This window comes from Eptatretus burgeri, chromosome 12 (assembly GCF_056783735.1).
Source record: "Eptatretus burgeri isolate ZD-2024b chromosome 12, Ebu_testis_v1, whole genome shotgun sequence".
Lineage (NCBI taxonomy): Eukaryota > Metazoa > Chordata > Myxini > Myxiniformes > Myxinidae > Eptatretus > Eptatretus burgeri.
The window spans coordinates 59,668,487-59,687,925 of NC_140972.1; positions in this window are offsets into that span (position 1 = coordinate 59,668,487).

Here is a 19,439-nt window from a genome sequence, read left to right on the forward strand (position 1 = left end):
ACTCTCCCCTTCTTGACTCTCCGACCGACTCTCCACTTCTTGACTTTCCGACCCTCGACTCTACTTTGGACTCTCCTACTCTCCACTCTTCTTTGGACTCTCCTACTCTCCACTCTTCTTTGGACTCTCCTGACTGACGAACACGGTCCTTTTATCCCCCCGTAGCTTCGCCTTTGACCCCCTCCCTTTGACCTTTCACCTCGCTCCCCATTGGCCCGAGAAAAAGTGGGCGTGAAGGCTTTTTGATCCACAAATTTGCATATATCGATTGTCCTGGAGGCGGGGCCAAATCGTCCCTCGCTCACCGATTGGACGGCAAAAAGTGGGCGTGTGTCGTTTTTGATCCGTTTTTGAAGCACAAAATCCGTGATTTTGTACACGCTGTTCGACGCGCGCCCGGCACGAGTCCAACACCGGTACCCACAGCGGGGCAAGAACGGTGGCGATGCTACGGTTGCGAGGTGTGACGTGAAGGTCGTGGCGGTTGTGGTGAAGCGGCGTTGTGGTTGGTGGTTGATGTTGTGGTTGTGGTGGTAATCATGGCGGTTGGTCCAAAATAAAGATAGTAAAAGAAAAACGGCTATCCTGAAGAGTCGCAGCTCGCATAAATGACATGTATTCCCACTAGACAACGGGTTTGGGCCTAACTACACATGTACTTACCGAGATACCTCACCTAAGGGACCTGAATGGTGGTTTGCGAATTTGGTAACCACAACACTACCCCCTCCCCTTTTTACAGACTCGTCCCGAGTCGTCAAATTTTCGTGTGCCATCATGTGTAGTTTTCCCCTAGTACATTTTACCTACGGATCCCTGAGTGCGACATTCATGGTATTCGTGTCCCCAAAATAAATAACCTGAGGGCTGCGTAACTACCTAAACAAACTCACTCACACGGACGACTTAAATAAAATTGCCGGCGCTAGGACAGACATGCCGGGGGCGCACTCATATTTACAGTACATCTTAACCTTAACTTACAAATTTTACACTAAACCATGGCCCAGGATCACTGAACTCTGCAAAAGAAAAGCAGTTAGCAGGGAGCCAGGCTGCCCGCATGCAGTCTCTGGCTCAAACAATGCAGGTGACAGGGAACGTGGCTGGCTGCTCACACGCAGTCCAAGGCCTTCCCTTTTGAACTGAACGCAGTGAACCACAACGGTGCATGGGCTGCACAACGCAGTCTCCGTGCCAGCTCAAGTGGCACACGCAATGAGCACAACGAATGGATGGATGAATGGTTTGAACACAAACACGGTGCACAGGCCGCCACTGCAGGCCCGTGTTGTAGCTGCCAACAGGGCAGTTCTCGCAGCTTGCAAACTGTTGCTTTTACGATCCTGGCGCACATGGCAATGAACAGGGGGGGGGGGGCAAAGCAAAATTGAACGGGGCTGGTTAACAGGGGCAGTGGGCATGGAATGGCAAAGGCAGCAGGCAACACAGCCTGCAGAAGAAGGCCGCTGCAGGCAAACACAGCCGGCAGATGAACTGGCCGGCACAGGCCTTGAAGAAAAAACAGCCAGCCGGCAGATGAAGTGGGCCGGCACAGGCCTTGCAGCACAGCAGCTGCAGACGATCCAGCCGGCACAGACCTTGCAGCAAAATAACAGCTGCCGATGAAGTTGGCCGGCACAGGCCTTGCAGAAAAAAAACAGCCAGCCGATTAAGTTGGCCAGCTTTTGCCGTTCAGTGGAGGTTGGTGGAGGGAGTGCGGTGGTGCTGGCCACTTGGAAGGCGGGCTCGGACCTACCTACCTGTCTCCCTCCCAACCTATCGCCTTTGCCTGTCACTGTACATACCCACTCCCTTAATTTGTCAAACCCCAATTTAGCCCCAACTTATTTTTTTATTGTTTTTATTTTTACTTCCCCACTATAAATCGTCCCCTAACCCCCTTTATCGTCTTTGTTCGGCTAACCTATCCTGTCACCTAGCCTACTCCCAACCCCTACGTTCCCTTCCCGGAGGGGAATAAGGGAGAGCTAATGTCCTGTGTCGAGGCCCAACGAAGCCTCAGAATGGCCTCCCCAGAGTTCGGCGATCTATAACCAAAGTGGGTCCAGCGGCCCACAACGAGAGCGAGGGGATGGATGGTGCGGAGGGGTACACTTCCTAATCTACCCTAACCATTTAACTGTTAAACTACCCCGGGGCTTTCAACAAGCGCCTCTCGCTTAAACTATTGGTTCTATAAACCCAGATTCCCGTCGCCTGTGTTGGTGTCCTCACAATTTCGGGCCTCGCCCCCCAATTTTCTCTCCGTGCCCTCACACGGTCTCCTGGCTGGGACACGTGGCTCCCTTTGGCAGGCACGACCCTCTGCCGATTCTCCCGCTATAGCACCCCCGGGCACTACACTGCCTCCGAGCCTACCAGCTCCCTAACACCGGGGAGTGCCCCCCATGGCACCTCCCCTGAAACGCACACGTGGCAGGCCGGCCTCCCGGGCCCCTTTCCGAGGGTCACCCGTGCCCACAACACTGCCCACTCGGCTAATGGCGCCCCGGGCCCCCGCACCAAGCAGGCGCACCCGTGCCCACTACTCTATCCCGGCCCCCCATGGGCCCATGGCCTACCGCGGCCGACTAGCCTGGTGCCCGGGGTACCCACTCAGCGATACTCACCTTTCGCAGCCACGCTCCCAAGCCCATCAACAGGGCTCCTGCACCCCTCCAAATGGGTTTCGAGCCTACACTCCCACCAACAACAAAACGACCTCCATTTTTCAATTTGACTAACCCAGCTAACTCACTCTACACTGACCCCGGGGGTCCCTTGGGCGGGAGTCACTCCTCCCCCCAATCACTCATCGCACCATGCATTCCCCATTCGCTCCACTCACACAGACCCGCTGGCCTCACTCACTCACCATGTACTCACCTCACAACTCTCATCTCTTCAATACACACACCACTGAACTCTGCCATCCTCCTAACTACCTCCCCTAACTAACTCGTGCTCCCACGTCGTCCCTTAAACTAGTAGCACGTTCCTTTTAACACTACGTAGCTAAGCTACGTCCCCTCTACACATTCACAGGTCTGTCACTGTCTCCTAACTCAAAAATTCATTTTATTTCCCAACCTAGATCTGGCTACAATCCCTCTAACTAATCCATTCCACGGACTCCATGAGGACTTACCCCTGCCCCATGGAGTCGGTCTAACTAAGCTAACCCTTCCCCCTAACTAGTTTCCATCCTGTGCCCAGGGTAAGGGGGTCTTCCACCCCTTGCCCAGGAATCCTTTGCACCCGAAAGTGAGGCTTGCTGTCTTTTTTTTTTTTCATGCGCAGCACCTGCGCGGCAACTCAGAGCTCGCGCACTTTGCACCTGCCCGTGACGTCATGCAGCTGCACGTGTTCCTCGTCCCTCCTTGGACGGTACCATCCGGCAGAGATACCACTCCTGCCGGATTCCAACCACACGTGCAGCCATGACGTCACCGTGCGCAAAAAAAAAACAAGCCCCACGTCTCGAGGGGTTCCCCACGCGAACACATGTGCTTTGCCCGTTGGAGCTTAACACACACGATCGCGTGGAGAACCCGTCCGGTCCAAATCCATTTACCTGCCTAAACTTTGTCCGTCCGCGGGATCGGCAAATCCACCGCGTGCGTTTCCGGACCGGGACTTCACTCTCGCAAGCGAGCACGTGGTGGTCTCGTGCGTTGCACAGCACGAACCGCGTGCTCACTGCTGGGCGAACCCGGCACGGTCCGCGAAACAACTACAGCCGCTGCCCGGCTTTCTTTCTTCTGTCGCCGTCTCCGTCTCCATTCCACACACGCACACCTGCGTGTTACGACGCACACAGTCCACACCATTAAACTCACACCGGGAGACGCGGCTGCGTGCTCCAGCATGCCAACCGACATCTCCCTCTCATACCGCTCTCTCACACACACGGTCTCCCTGGCACACAGCGACCTTGCACACGGCCGTTCACTCACGCACGGTGCCTCACCACTCACACAAACCATACTACTTACACACGCGGGGGCACTCACCCGCGGTGCCTCATCCACACTCCGTGCCTCACTCACACACGCGGGGGCACTCAACCGCGGTGCCTCATCCACACTCCGTGCCTCATCCACACTCCGTGCCTCATCCACACACGGCGTGCTGGGAAGCACATATTCCGGCACCATCTCCACCACACCACTCACACACGGGGTCGCTTCCACACACGGGGACGCACTCACACCTTGCACCATACACACAGGGACAACTACACTGGGGATTCGTGTCCCCACAAGGGTCTCCGGGGCCTCTATACCCCCCAAGCTCTCCGTGCACCCGTCCACAGCACTCCTCCCCTCGACCTCGCAAAGCACGACCGAACTCACCTGGTCGTCACTCACCTCAAGGGGGCATACTCCCTCCCCTCGTTCCTGGAGGAGGCCATCCAGGTGCTCGCACTGGGTCTCTACCCAGTCCGCCAGCTCACCCCCATTGTCCTCCACTACCTCTGTGTGTGTGTGTGCGTCACTTACCCCGTCTTCCTCGTGTAGTCTTTCCTCTATTTTTTCTATCTCCCATGTCTCTGCCAACTCTTCACCCTTTACCTCCCTTGTCTCAACTATTATTTCCTTTGTCACGGCCTTCATGCCCGCCTGCAGGCATCGGCCCATGTTCTGCGTCTCACCCCGGAACTTTTTCATTTCCTCCTTCATGTTTGCTTCCATTCCGTTTATTTGCTTGTTCATTTCGTTTTTCATTTCATTTGTATTTGTATCTATCGTCGTTTTCACTTCATTCATTTGCTTGTTCATGTCTTTCATTTCGTTTGTATTTGCATCCATTTTTTCGATCATTTTCGCATTCATCTTTTCGTTCATTGCCGCCAGCATGGCGCATAGCTGGGCCATGTTGGATGCACTCAGCTGAGCCGTTTCGGCAAGGGTTGGGGAAGGGTTTTGGTGGAGAGGGGGGGGAGGTGTCATACACTGCGGCCGCTGCCGCACCCATTTCAGGTTCTGGGTTCAGTTGGGCGAGTCCGTGTTCCTGCACAATCAACATTTCCTGCGCGAGGATTCCATCCTGGACCATGGATTCTACACATTCTACATCCATTTCTAATACCCCCGGCTCCCGCTCGCCTTGAGACGCCATCTTGCTTCTCGTGAAGGGTTAATTTGCTCGCTCGTAATTTGGAGGGAATCGGGGGTCGCTTCTCTCACCCCTGGTGTTCGATTCCCGTGAATTTAGCCGGAGACAGGAGAGCCTGTTTTCCTGTTCTCCGATACCAGTGCCGCGAGGAGGGCGATGAATTTGTATCGCACGACCTGACACCAGTGTTGCGGATTCACGCCCGCCGGCGTGCGGACGGCCACGTAACTCGAATCGCGGCACGTCGCCCACCGGACGGACAATCCAGTCGTGACCCTCTCGGACTAACGCCGGGAACCAGTCACGGGTGGACCTTTCGGTCTCACCGCGATCGAGCCAATCAGCCCCCGCGTGGGATAGGGTTGCTCGCCAAATTCGACCTACCTAAGTACCCACGCGGAGGGTAGACCGGGCGATCGCACCTCACCGCAGGTCGACTTCGGACACGGGCCACTTAAGCGACCCGTTCCGTACTATCAGAATAACCGAGCGGTGTTATCGTCGACCTCGACGGTTCGATTAATTATCGGGCGTATTCAGCCCACTACCAACCCTTTACGTGAAGCAAGATGAGGGTTCAATGGGAGAAATGATGAAGCGAAGCGGGAAACAGTTCAACAATAAAGCACATTTATTCGCGACGAACGGAAAGCACACATATTCAATTCCACCAAAAGCACACAGAAAAAACACAATTCCATTTACACAAAAAGCAAATATAAAAGCGAAAACAATGCAGAGCTAATACCGACTACCGAGCACACGGCAACACTTATACAATTCTACCTCACAGACGGCGCCGACAACACATACCCAAAACCAAGGAAAAGAATACCCCCAAGAATGAGGCGGGCCTGAGGCCGAGACCGGGTCGCGCCTACCCGTCTGGTGATGAGACGCGGAGCGGCGATGGCGCCTCACTCCGCGGGCCTCGCGGACAGTGTCTGGCAGGGGGTGGGAAAGGGGCCCCCTTGGTCGCACTATCTCAGCGCGGGGGGGAAACAGGAGGGGGTTGCTGATGCTCGGGGTATAGAGGATCTTTATTATCCCTGGTGTGCGTCTCCACCTCGGCCAGGTCGCGCTGTCGGCCTCCCTCGGGTGCAGCTTCCTGCACGACGCGAGCACCCCCTCGTCTGGTGTCGCCGCCTTTCCACAGCTCCGTCCCCTCCATTCCGCACACGACGAGCAGCTCCACCGCCCGCGAAGTCTTGACCCTCTGCTTCCTACTCTCCTACTCTCCGCCTCTCCGCCTCTGGACTCTCCGACTCTCCCCTTCTTGACTCTCCGACCGACTCTCCACTTCTTGACTTTCCGACCCTCGACTCTACTTTGGACTCTCCTACTCTCCACTCTTCTTTGGACTCTCCTACTCTCCACTCTTCTTTGGACTCTCCTCCTGACTGACGAACACGGTCCTTTTATCCCCCCGTAGCTTCGCCTTTGACCCCCTCCCTTTGACCTTTCACCTCGCTCCCCATTGGCCCGAGAAAAAGTGGGCGTGAAGGCTTTTTGATCCACAAATTTGCATATATCGATAGTCCTGGAGGCGGGGCCAAATCGTCCCTCGCTCACCGATTGGACGGCAAAAAGTGGGCGTGTGTCGTTTTTGATCCGTTTTTGAAGCACAAAATCCGTGATTTTGTACACGCTGTTCGACGCGCGCCCGGCACGAGTCCAACACCGGTACCCACAGCGGGGCAAGAACGGTGGCGATGCTACGGTTGCGAGGTGTGACGTGAAGGTCGTGGCGGTTGTGGTGAAGCGGCGTTGTGGTTGGTGGTTGATGTTGTGGTTGTGGTGGTAATCATGGCGGTTGGTCCAAAATAAAGATAGTAAAAAGAAAAACGGCTATCCTGAAGAGTCGCAGCTCGCATAAATGACATGTATTCCCACTAGACAACGGGTTTGGGCCTAACTACACATGTACTTACCGAGATACCTCACCTAAGGGACCTGAATGGTGGTTTGCGAATTTGGTAACCACAACAATATTATGACTCCATGCACGTGAAGCAAATAGCAGGGTTAAGCAATTTGTTCACTTCTGCCTGTCTGTCTGTCTGTCTGTCTGTCTACAAACCTCCGTTTATGATCGAGGAACGACCTAATTTGAATTGAATGTTATGCTTTGACCACCGATCGGAACACGAATAGGAAAACAAATGTGTAGTTTAGCAGTACCTTGGTTCTGAATTTTACCCAATCGCACATGTGCAGAGAGGAGTGAGATCATTTTGAGGAGTGGGAGTTGTGGTGCAGTGCAATATGGTGGGTGTGGTGCAGTGCAATATGAGAGGTGTCGTGCAGTGCAATATGGGGGGTGTGGTGTCGTGCCAGAGGAAAATGGGATTGTGAGTCAGTATTGATCCTCTTTTGTGCATCCAAAAGGGACGAGAAAAAGGGGTGGAAAGAGAGAGGAGAGAAGATGCATGAGGCGAAAGATCCCTAACCTAGTCATGTATAGGTTTGCCAGTGTCGCGTGTACCTCCGTGGGACGCTCCGCTTCAGCGTTTCCAGCTCAAGAGTTGTATCATTATCTCCGGCTTAGTCACTTTGCCAGGGCTGGTGGCAACGTGCGCTCCCCACTGATCCTCAAGAAGAAGCACGTCTCACAGTCACATACCAGCCGCGATTGAAGAGCCAGCGAAGGACAGAGGCAACGAGGCGCAGCCAACGCAGAGCCAAGAGAAGCAGAGAAGAAGAGGGCGAAGCAGAGAGCGAGCAGCTCCGCACTCCTCCAGTTATAAGCCCCGGGCGAAGTGTGGGGTGAGGAACCGAAAGCGCTGTGACCCGAATCCCACTTCTCTCTTGGACTACAGCGGTCCTAGTCGCACCCTGCCAGGCTCCCGCAGCCGGAAATAGTCTCATTTGCCCATTCAGCTCTCCACGGCTCGGAGCTCCTGACTCAACATCGGGTATGAGCCAACACCGTGGCCCTGAACATGCTCTGAGTGCAATCTGAATGCCAAATAGCAATGCACAACCGTCACCCACGGGCCTCCTCTCATGAGCCAAAATGCACACCCAGGCCCCGTTCCAAAATCCCGGATCGCCAGTCCCGCCCCTGCCTTGCCATGTTCAGGTGACTGGACGAGGGTCGTATCAATCCCACATGCTCACCCGGTACATCACCGGCAAGATGCGGTCGAGCTATTAATGTCCGTTTCTCAGCCCCGCTTCGTACGGATAGCCCAAGTTGTGCAGTACTCCTCCATATAGTGGCAAATTTTAGTGATGCCAAGGCACAAAGGGGTGCGGGAATATTTTTCCTCTGTGCGGGAGGTGTTACTGGTCAAAGTGATGAGCTTTTGGTGAGCAAGGAGTGAGCAAGGTGAGATGCCAATTAGAAATTGGTATGCAGATTTGATTGAAATAATGGCACGCAATGCATGTGCTGTACAGCAACGATTATGCTTCTATTGGTTCCAAGCCATGGGAGACTGCTTGCTATTGTGTGCCTGCCAGATGTATTGTGGTGTGTTTGCTTGCTTGCTTGATTTGTACCATGGCTAAAAGGAAAGGGTTGGAATAGAAATCAGAAGAGAAGATATATAGTTAATAGACCGAGCTATTAGACCCACGCAATGCACTTCATCATGTTAACCCACAAGACATGAGGGGAAGGTCTAACTGCACGAAGACTCACGAAATAACTGCCTGGGGATCACTGTATGTTGGGTGCCATTGCCTTAGAGGCATGCAGTTTTGTAGAACTGCAACTATATGTATATATATATATATATTAATATTTATATATATATACATATATATATACATATACATATATATATATATATATATAATATATACATACATACATATATACACATATATATATATATATATATATATATATATATATATATATATATATATATATATATATATATATATATATATATATATATATATATATATATTGTTACGGATTCGCGCCCGCCGGCGTGCTGACGGCCACGTAACTCGAATCGCGGCACGTCGCCCACCGGACGGACAATCCAGTCGTGACCCTCTCGGACTAACGCCGGGAACCAGTCACGGGTGGACCTTTCGGTCTCACCGCGATCGAGCCAATCAGCCCCCGCGTGGGATAGGGTTGCTCGCCAAATTCGACCTACCTAAGTGACCGGGCGATCGCACCTCGCCGCAGGTCGACTTCGGACACGGGCCACTTAAGCGACCCGTTCCGTACTATCGGGATAACCGAGCGGTGTTATCGTCGACCTCGACGGTTCGATTAATTATCGGGCGTATTCAGCCCACTACCAACCCTTTACGTGAAGCAAGATGAGGATTCAATGAAAGAAATGACGAAGCGAAGCGGGAAACAGTTCAACACAAAGCACATTTATTCGCGATGAACGGAAAGCACACATATTCAATTCCACCAAAAGCACACAGAAAAGAAAAACACAATTCAATTTACACAAAAAGCAAATGCGACAATGCAGATCTAATACCGATTACGCGAGCACACGGCAACACTTATACAATTTTACTTCACAGACGGCGCCGACAACACATACCCAAAACCAAGGAAAAGAATACCCTCAAGGATGAGGCGGGCCTGAGGCCGAGACCGGGTCGGGCCTACCCGTCTGGTGATGAGACGCGGAGCGGCGATGGTGCCTCAACTCCGCGGGCCTCGCGGGCAGTGTCTGGTAGGGGGTGGGAAAGGGGCCCCCTTGGTCGCACTATCTCAGCGCGGGGGGAAACAGGAGGGGGTTGCTGATGCTCGGGGTATAGAGGATTTTTATTGTCCCGCGACGAGCGTCTCCACCTCGGCCAGGTCGCGCTGTCGGCCTCCCTGGGGTGCAGCTCCCTGCACGACGTGAGCACCCCCTCGTCTGCCCTCGCCGCCTCTCCACAGCTCCGTCCCCTCCGCTCCGACTCCAACGCACACGACGACGACCAGCTCCTTCTTGCCAACTCCACCGCCCATGAAGTCTTAACTCTCTGTTCTCCTTGTTTCTGACGAACACGGTCGCTTATATAAGCCCCGTGGCTTCGCCTTTGACCCCCTCCCTTCGACCTTTCACCTCGCTCCCCATTGGCCCGAGAAAAAGTGGGCGTGAATGCTTTTTGATCCATAAATTTGCATATATCGATCGCCCTCCAACGCCCTGGAGGCGGGGCCAAATCGCCCCTCGCTCACCGATTGGACGGCAAAAAGTGGGCGTGTGTCGTTTTTGATCCGTTTTTGAAGCATAAAATCCGTGATTTTGTACACGCTGTTCGGCGCGCGCCCTGCACGAGTCCAACACCGGTACCCACAAGCGGCGCAAGAACGGTGGCGATGCGACGGTTGCGAGGTGTGACGTGAAGGTCGTGGCGGTTGTGGTGAAGCGGCGTTGTGGTTGGTGGTTGATGTTGTGACTGGTGGTGGTAACAATGGCGGTTGGTCCAAATTAAAGATAGTAAAAGAAAAACGGCTATCCTGAAGAGTCGCAGCACGCATGAATAACATTTATTCCCACGAGACAACGGGTTTGGGCCTAACTACACATATACTTACCGAGATACCTCACCTAAGGGACCTGAATGGTGGTTTGCGAATTTGGTAACCACAACAATATATACATATGCCTGGTGTTGGCGCAGTGGTTAGGGCAGCGGCTTGGGATCCAAAAGGTCCTGAGTTCAAGCCCCGTTCGGCCACTGAATGAATACACCAGGGGGTTGACTCAGCCTGTCATCCTTCCGAGGTTGGCGAAATGAGTACCAGTGTACTGGTCCCAGTGTATGCCCCGGTTAAAATAGGTGTACCTCGCCGCAGGTCGACTTCGGACACGGGCCACTTTAAGCGACCCGTTCCGTACTATCGGGATAACCGAGCGGTGTTATCGTCAACCTGGATGGTTCGATTAATTATCGGGCGTTTTAGCCCACGACCAACCCTTTACGTGAAGTAAGATGGAGATTCAATAGAGGAAAAGACGAAGCGAAGCGGGAAAACAGTTCAACAATAAGCACATTTATTTCGCGATGAACGGAAAGCACACATATACAATTACACCAAAAGCAAATGTAAAAGGAGAAGAAACACACAATATTACACAAAAAGCAAATATAAAAGAAGAAGACAATGCAGAGCTATCCGACTACCGGGCACACGGCAACACTTATACAATTTTACTTCACAGACGGCGCCGACAACACATATTCCCAAAGCAAAAGAAAAAAACCACCCTCCAGGATGAGGCGGGCCTGGGGCCGAGACCGTGTCGGGCCTACCGTCTGATGATGAGACGCAGAGCGGCGGTGGCGCCTCAACTCCGCGGGCCTCGCGGACAGTGTCTGGTAGGGGGTGGGAAAGGGGCCCCCTTTGTCGCACTATCTCAGCGCGGGGGGGAAACAGGAGGGGGTTGCTGATGCTCGGGGGAAGGAGGATTTCACCCTGTCTCGGGTCCCGCGGCGAGCGTCTCCTCCTCCACCTCAGCCGCGTTGCTGGCCTCTCCCTCTCCAGCTCCCGGCACCGACGCGAGCACCCCCTCGTCCGCCTTCGCCGCCGCCACCTCTCCACAGCTCCGTCCTCTTCACTCTGACTAGTACCACTTCTTTCCAGCTCCACCGACGACTCTCTTGAACTCCGCACACTCCAACTCTTCTTTACTGACGAACGCAGCCGTTTATATAAGCCCCGTGGCTTCGCTCTTTCACCCTTGACCCTCTGCCTCCGACCCTTCACCTCTCTAACTGGCTCCCCATTGGCCCGAGGAAAAGTGGGCGTGAATGCTTTTTGATCCATGAATTTGCATATAGCAACCGCCCTCCAACGCCCTGGAGGCGGGGCCAAATCGCCCCACGCTCACCGATTGGACGGAACAAAAGTGGGCGTGAGTCGTTTTTGATCCGTTTTTCTCGGAAAGTCTGTGATGTTTCTGAACACGCTGCTCGGTGCGCGCCCTATACGAGTCCAGCATCGGCGCCCACAAGTGGCGTGGGAATGACGGTGATGCGATGGTGGCGAGTTGTGACGGTAAAGGTCGTGGCGGTTGTGGTGAAGCGGCGTTGTGGTTGGTGGTTGTTGTTGTGAAGCGGCGTTGTGGTTGGTGGTTGTTGTTGTGAAGCGGCGTTGTGGTTGGTGGTTGTTGTTGTGAAGCGGCGTTGTGGTTGGTGGTTGTTGTTGTGAAGCAGAGTTGTGGTTGGTGGTTGTTGTTGTGAAGCGGCGTTGTGGTTGGTGGTTGTTGTGTGGTGGCTGTTGAGACGTGGTTGGTGGTGGTAATAATGGCGGCTGGTCCAAAATAAAGATAGTAAAAGAAAAACGGCTATCCTGAAGAGTCGCAGCCCGCATGAATGACATTTATTCCCTCTAGACAACGGGTTTGGGCCTAACTACACATATACTTACCGAGATATCTCACCTAAGGGACCTGAATGGTGGTTTGTGAATTTGGTCAACCACAACACTACCCCCTCCCCTTTTTACAGACTCGTCCCGAGTCGTCAAATTTTCGTGTGCCATCATGTGTAGTTTTCCCCTAGTACATTTTACCTACGGATCCCTGAGTGCGACATTCATGGTATTCGTGTCCCCAAAATAAATAACCTGAGGGCTGAGTAACTACCTAAACAAACTCACTCACACAGACGACTTAAATAAAATTGCCGGCGCTAAGACAAACATGCCGGGGGCGCACTCATATTTACAGTACATCTTAACCTTAACTTACAAATTTTACACTAAACCATGGCCCAGGATCAATGAGCTCTGCAAAAAGAAAGCAGTTAACAGGGAGCCAGGCTGCTCGCATGCAGTCTCTGGCTCAAAACAATGCAGGTGACAGGGAACGTGGCCGGCTGCTCTCACGCAGTCCAAGGCCTTCCCTTTTGAACTGAACGCAGTGAACCACAACGGTGCATGGGCTGCACAAACGTAGTCTCCGTGCCAGCTCAAGTGGCACACGCAATGAACACCACGAATGGATGGATGAATGGTTTGAACTGAACGCAGTGAACCACAACGGTGCATGGGCTGCACAAACGTAGTCTCCGTGCCAGCTCAAGTGGCACACGCAATGAACACAACGAATGGATGGATGAATGGATGCACGCAAACACGGTGCATGGGCCGCCACTGCAGGCCCGTGTTGTAGCTGCCAACAGGGCAGTTCTCGCAGCTTGCAAACTGTTGCCTTGCGGATCCTGGCGCACATGGAAATGAACAGGGGGGGGGGGGGGGAAGGCAAAAATTGAACGGGGCTGGTGAACCTGGGCAGTGGGCATGGCATGGCAAAGGCAGCAGGCAAACACAGCCCGCAGAAGAAGGCCGCTGCAGGCAAACCCAGCCGGCAGATGAACTGGCCGGCACAGGCCTTGAAGTACCACAGCTGCAGATGATCCGGCCGGCACAGGCCTTGCAGCACAGCAGCTGCAGACGATCCAGCCGGCACAGGCCTTGCAGCAAAACAACAGCTGCCGATGAAGTGGGCCGGCCTTTGCCTTGCAGCAACGCAGCCAGCAGATGAAACTGGCCAGCCTTTGCCGTTCAGTGGAGGTTGGTGGAGGGAGTGCGGTGGTGCTGGCCACTCGGAAGGTGGGCTCAGACCTACCTACCTGTCTCCCTCCCAACCTATCGCCTTTGCCTGTCACTGTCTATACCCACTCCCTTAATTTGTCAAAACCCAATTTAGCCCCAACTTTTTTTTTTTTTACTTCCCCACTATAAATCGTCCCCTAACCCCCTTTATCGTCCTTGTTCGGCTAACCTATCCTGTCACTTAGCCTACTCCCAACCCCTACGTTCCCTTCCCGGAGGGGAATAAGGGAGAGCTAACGTCCTGTGTCGAGGCCCAATTCAAGCCTCAGAATGGCCTCCCCAGAGTTCAGCGATCTAACCCAAAGTGGGTCCAGCGGCCCACAACGAGAGCGAGGGGATGGATGGTGCGGAGGGGTACACTTCCTAATCTACCCTATCCATTTAACTGTTAAACTACCCCGGGGCTTCCAACAAGCGCCTCTCGCTTAAACTATTGGTTCTATAAACCCAGATTCCCGTCGCCTGTGTTGGTGTCCTTACAATTTCGGGCCTCGCCCCCCAATTTTCTCTCCGTGCCCTCACACGGTCTCATGGCTGGGACACGTGGCCCCCTTTGGCAGGCACGACCCTCTGCCGAATCTCCCGCTATGGCACCCCCGGGCACTACACTGCCTCCGAGCCTACCAGCTCCCTAACACCGGGGAGTGCCCCCCATGGCACCTCCCCTGAAACGCACACGTGGCAGGCTGGCTTCCCAGGCCCCTTTCCGAGGGTCACCCGTGCCCACAACACTGCCCACGCGGCTAATGGCGCCCCGGGCCCCCGCACCAAGCAGGCGCACCCGTGCCCACTACGCTATCCCGGCCCCCATGGGCCCTTGGCCTACCACGGCCGACTAGCCTGGTGCCCGGGGTACCCACTCAGCGATACTCACTTTTCGCAGCCACGCTCCCAGCCCGTCAACAGGGCTCCTGCACCCCTCCAAACGGGTTTCGAGCCTACACACCCACCAACAACAAAACAACCTCCATTTTTCAATTTGACTAAAGGCTTGGTCACACCTTGACGTTTTAGCCAACGTATGCCGATTTTTGAATTTTTTTTCTAAAACGCTGGCACACGTTGAATACGTTATGGGTAAGTTTTGATAACATTGAGAGCACGCTGGCATACGTCGTAGTACGTTGCCATACGTCGTTGTACGTTGGCTTTAAACGTTGTACTTTTCGGTTGTCCTCAAATTTTTTCATGCTTGAAATTTCACGACGTATGCCGGCGTATGACTCAGACGTTCCGCTACGCTGGCCACAAGTTGTATGCACGGTCTGCGATCGTTGACAGACGTCAACACATGCTACTTGTAAGTTAATCATAAGTTGAGACACGCCGAGGTAATGTTTAGAGTACCCGAAACTTATTTCCTACCTATGATTAACGTGTTGTTGGCACGTTACGCGATCGTTGCCACACGTCGACAGACGTTACTTTTAAGTTACTCATAGGCTTAAAGACGTTGGTATAATGGATCGTCCTTGCGTCAGCGTCTACGGCCACGGCCAGGACACTTATTTGCAGCATTCTTCAAACTTTTCTTCGGCATGACGAGGATGTTCACACTTCGATGTCTAGCTTGGCTATGATTCCAATTGTCCATCGGCAGCGTCTATTTAAAATAGTCGAGTTTGAGCGTTTTAACACGTTCAGAAGAAACGTTTCAAATTTCCAAACCCCAGCGTCAAAAAAAAAACAAACAAAAAAAAAAAACAAAGGCGAGTGACAGCAATTTAAATCGTTCATTGTAAACAATGAAACTAGCTGAGTGGTACCGTTGAAAAGTCGTTGAGTGTAAAAAAAATCCAATTGTTGAGCGCAAGCGTCTACTTTCAATAGTGGAGATGCAGCCATTTAAATCGTTGAGTGGCAGCCTATGAAACTACCCGTGGACACGCGGACGCAAGGAGGATCCATCATAACCCACACCCTCCCCCTCACACCCACCTACTACTGCCAACATGAACAAACTACTACTAATACTAATACTAATACTAATACTGATACTGATACTGATACTGCTGACATGGACATCGACTCAAAAAGGACTCGAAAACACTGTTGGGTTCCCCTTTTATGAACACCATTTTTATATACCAATTCCCAAAACCGCTGGGAACACGTCTTTATATGGCAGTTGTAACCTAGAAACACGTTCATTTATTTTTTTTGTCGACCGGAAGACGTCATTGGAATACGTCTACATACGTCGATGTGTGTTGGGACTACGTAAAGAATTGGTTCAAAGCACGTCAAACATAAGTTAGAAATAAGTTTCGCGTAAAAAAGACATTACCGCGACGTGTTTCGACTTATGAGTAGCTTATAAGTAGCCTTTGTGGACGTGTGTAAGCGTCCACATATCGTATGTAAAACTTATCCTCATCGCATGCGAACGTGTGTCATACGCCGAGTACGTCGTAAAATTTTGAACATGTTCAAAATTTCTTGACCTACTCTACTTACTACGACTTATGATAGCGTATTTAGCGTTCTCCTCGCGCATACCAAACTTACCCATACCGTATTTGACGTGCCCCCACGTTTTAGACACACTTTTTGTTCCGTCGGCATACGCTGGCAAGATCGCCAAGGTGTGACCGCGATTTTGACCCTTCCATTTCTACGGCAGTTATGATTTGAATCGTTGTGCGTCAGCCTTTTAATAGGCTACGTCACGACATCGTCGGCGATGCGTGCAACGCGCTATGCCCGAGTTAGACTATCGTTGGGCATCGGTTGTGTAGGCCGACAACAGGTTCAGCATTCGTTGGTATAAGTTATCTATAACACAACGAAACGTTCTGTGTCCGTTACCAATGCGTTATACATAAGACCAAGTCGCTATGAATACGTCCGAATCTTTAAAAAAAAAACATCAAAAGTTCAACGTAAGCCAGCGTTTTACATAAATTTTAACACGTTGCCATCGCTGGCTAAAACGTCAAGGTGTGACCGGGCCTTAACCCCCTAACTCACTCTACACTGACCCCGGGGTCCCTTGGGCGGGAGTCACTCCTCCCCCCAATCACTCATCGCACCATGCAGTCCCCATTCGCTCCACTCACACAGACCCGCTGGCCTTACTCACTCACCAAGTCACAACACATGCACCACTGAACTCTGCCATCCTTCTAACTACCTCCCCTAACTAACTCGTGCTCCCACGTCGTCCCTTATACTATAGTACGTTCCATTTAACACTACGTAGCTAAACTACGTCCCCGCTACACATCCACAAGTCTGTCTCTGTCTCCAAAATAATCCCATTAATCAATATCCCAACCTAAAGCTCACTAAATCCCTCTAACTAATCCATTCCACGGACTCCATGAGGACTTACCCCTGCCCCATGAAGTCGGTCTAGCTAAGCTAACCCTTCCCCCTAACTAGTTTCCATCCTGTGCCCCGGTTCAAGGGGGTCTTCCACCCCTTGCCCAGGAATCCTGTGCACCCGAAAGTGAGGCTTACTGTTTTTTTTTTTTGTTTCATGCGCAGCACCAGCGCGGCAACTCGCGCACTTTGCACCTGTCCGTGACGTCATGCAGCTGCACGTGTTCCTCGTCCCTCCTTGGACGGTACCATCCGGCAGGGATACCCCTCCTGTCGGATTCCAACCCCACGTGCAGCCATGGCGTCACCGTGCGCATAAAAAAAACAAGCCCCACGTCTCGAGGGGTTCCCCACGCGAACACATGTGCTTTGCCCGTTGGAGCTTAACACACACGATCGCGTGGAGAACCCGTCCGGTCCAAATCCGAAATCCTGCCTAAACTTTGTCCGTCCGCGGGATCGGCAAATCCGCCGCTGGCGTTTCTGGACCAGGACTTCACTCTCGCAAGCGAGCACCTCGTGCTCACTGCTGGGTGAACCCGGCACGGTCCCCGAAACAACTACAGCCGCTACTCGGCTTTCGTTCCTCCCATGTCGCCGTCGTCGCCATTCCACACACGCACTCCCGCGTGTTACGACGCTCACACTCCACACCATTAAACTCACACCGGGAGACGCGGCTGCATGTTCACACATGCCCACCGACATCTCCCTTACATACCGCTCTCTCACACACACGGTCTCCCTTGCACTCGGCCGTTCACTCACGCATGCGGGGGCACTCACCCGCGGTGCCTCATCCACACTGGCCGTTTCATCCACACACACGGCCTCACTCACACACGGTGCCTCACCCACACACGCGGGGGCACTCACCCGCGGTGCCTCACTCACACACGCGGGGGCACTCAACCGCGGTGTTTCATCCACACCGGCCGTTTCATCCACACACACGGCCTCTTTCACTTGCGGTGCCCCTTTTACACACGGCGTGCTGGGAAGCACGTACTCCGGCACAACCGCCACCACACCACTTACACACGGGGTCGCTTCCACACACGGGGACGCACTCACACCTTGCACCACACACACAGGGACAACCACGCTGGGGATTCGTGTCCCCACAAGGGTCTCCGGGGCCTCTATACCCCCCAAGCTCTCCGTGCACCTGTCCACAGCACCCGTCCCCTCAACCTCGCAAAGCACGACCGAACTCACCTGGTCGTGACTCGCCTCAAGGGGGCATACTCCCTCCCCTCGTTCCTGGAGGAGGCTATCCCGCTGCTCGCACCGGGTCCCTGCACGGTCCGCCAGCTCAACCTCATCGTCCTCCACTACCTCTGTGTGTGTGTGTGTTCGTCTCTAACCTTGTCCAATTCATGCAGTCTCTCCTCTATTTTTTCTGTCTCCCGTGTCTCTATACATTTATAAGTTTCTGTTGTCCCCTCCTGTCTATTAGTCTCCGCTTCTTTCTGGCGTCTTTCCCTTATCTTTATGTAGGTCAACCTTGCTTTCTCTTGAAATCGCTCCCGTCCTTCCCTGTTTTTCACTCCTTGCTCTTTCACGATCTCCGCGTACCTCATCCTTGCTTTCCGTATTAATTGTTCTTTTCTCTCCCTCGCAATTACTTTCACCTCGTCTCTTGTCTCCTGAATTACTTTTTCCTTACCCGCCTCCACCGCGGACAGCCGTTGCACCCCCTTCCAGCTCGTTCGTTCCTACACGTGGAATCGCCATTTTAAGCTCCCTGCTAATGGCCTTCATGCCCGCCTGCAGGCATCGACCCATGTTCTGCGTCTCACCCCGGAGCTTTTTAGTTTCTTCCTTCATTTGCTTGTTCATTCCTTTCATTTCGTTTTTCATTTCATTCGTGTTTGTATCCATCTTTTCGTTCATGCCTTTCATTTCGTTTTTCATTTCATTCGTGTTTGTATCCATCTTTTCGTTCATGCCTTTCATTTCGTTTTTCATTTCATTTGTGTATGTATCCATCTTTTCGTTCATTTGCTTGATCATGTTTGCTGTCATTTCCGCATACATTTTTGCCAGCATGGTGAATAGCTGGGCCATGTCGGGTGCGCTTGGGTGAGCCGTTTCGGCAGGGGTTGGGGGGTTTTGGTGGAGAGGGGGAGGGGAGGTGTCATACACCGCGGCCGCTGCCGCACCTATTTCGGGCTCTGGGTTCAGTTGGGCGAGTTCGTTTTCCTGTACAATTAACATTTCCTGCACGGGGATTTCATCCTGAGCCATGGATTCTACACATTCTACATCCATTTCTAATACCCCCGGCTCCCGCTCGCCTTGAGACGCCATCTTGCTTCTCTTAAAGGGTTAATTTAGCTCGCTCGTAATTTGGAGGGAATCGGGGGTCGCTTCTCTCACCCCTGGACCGATTCCCGTGAATTTAGCCGGAGACAGGAGAGCCCGTTTTCCCGTTCTCCAATACCAGTGCCGC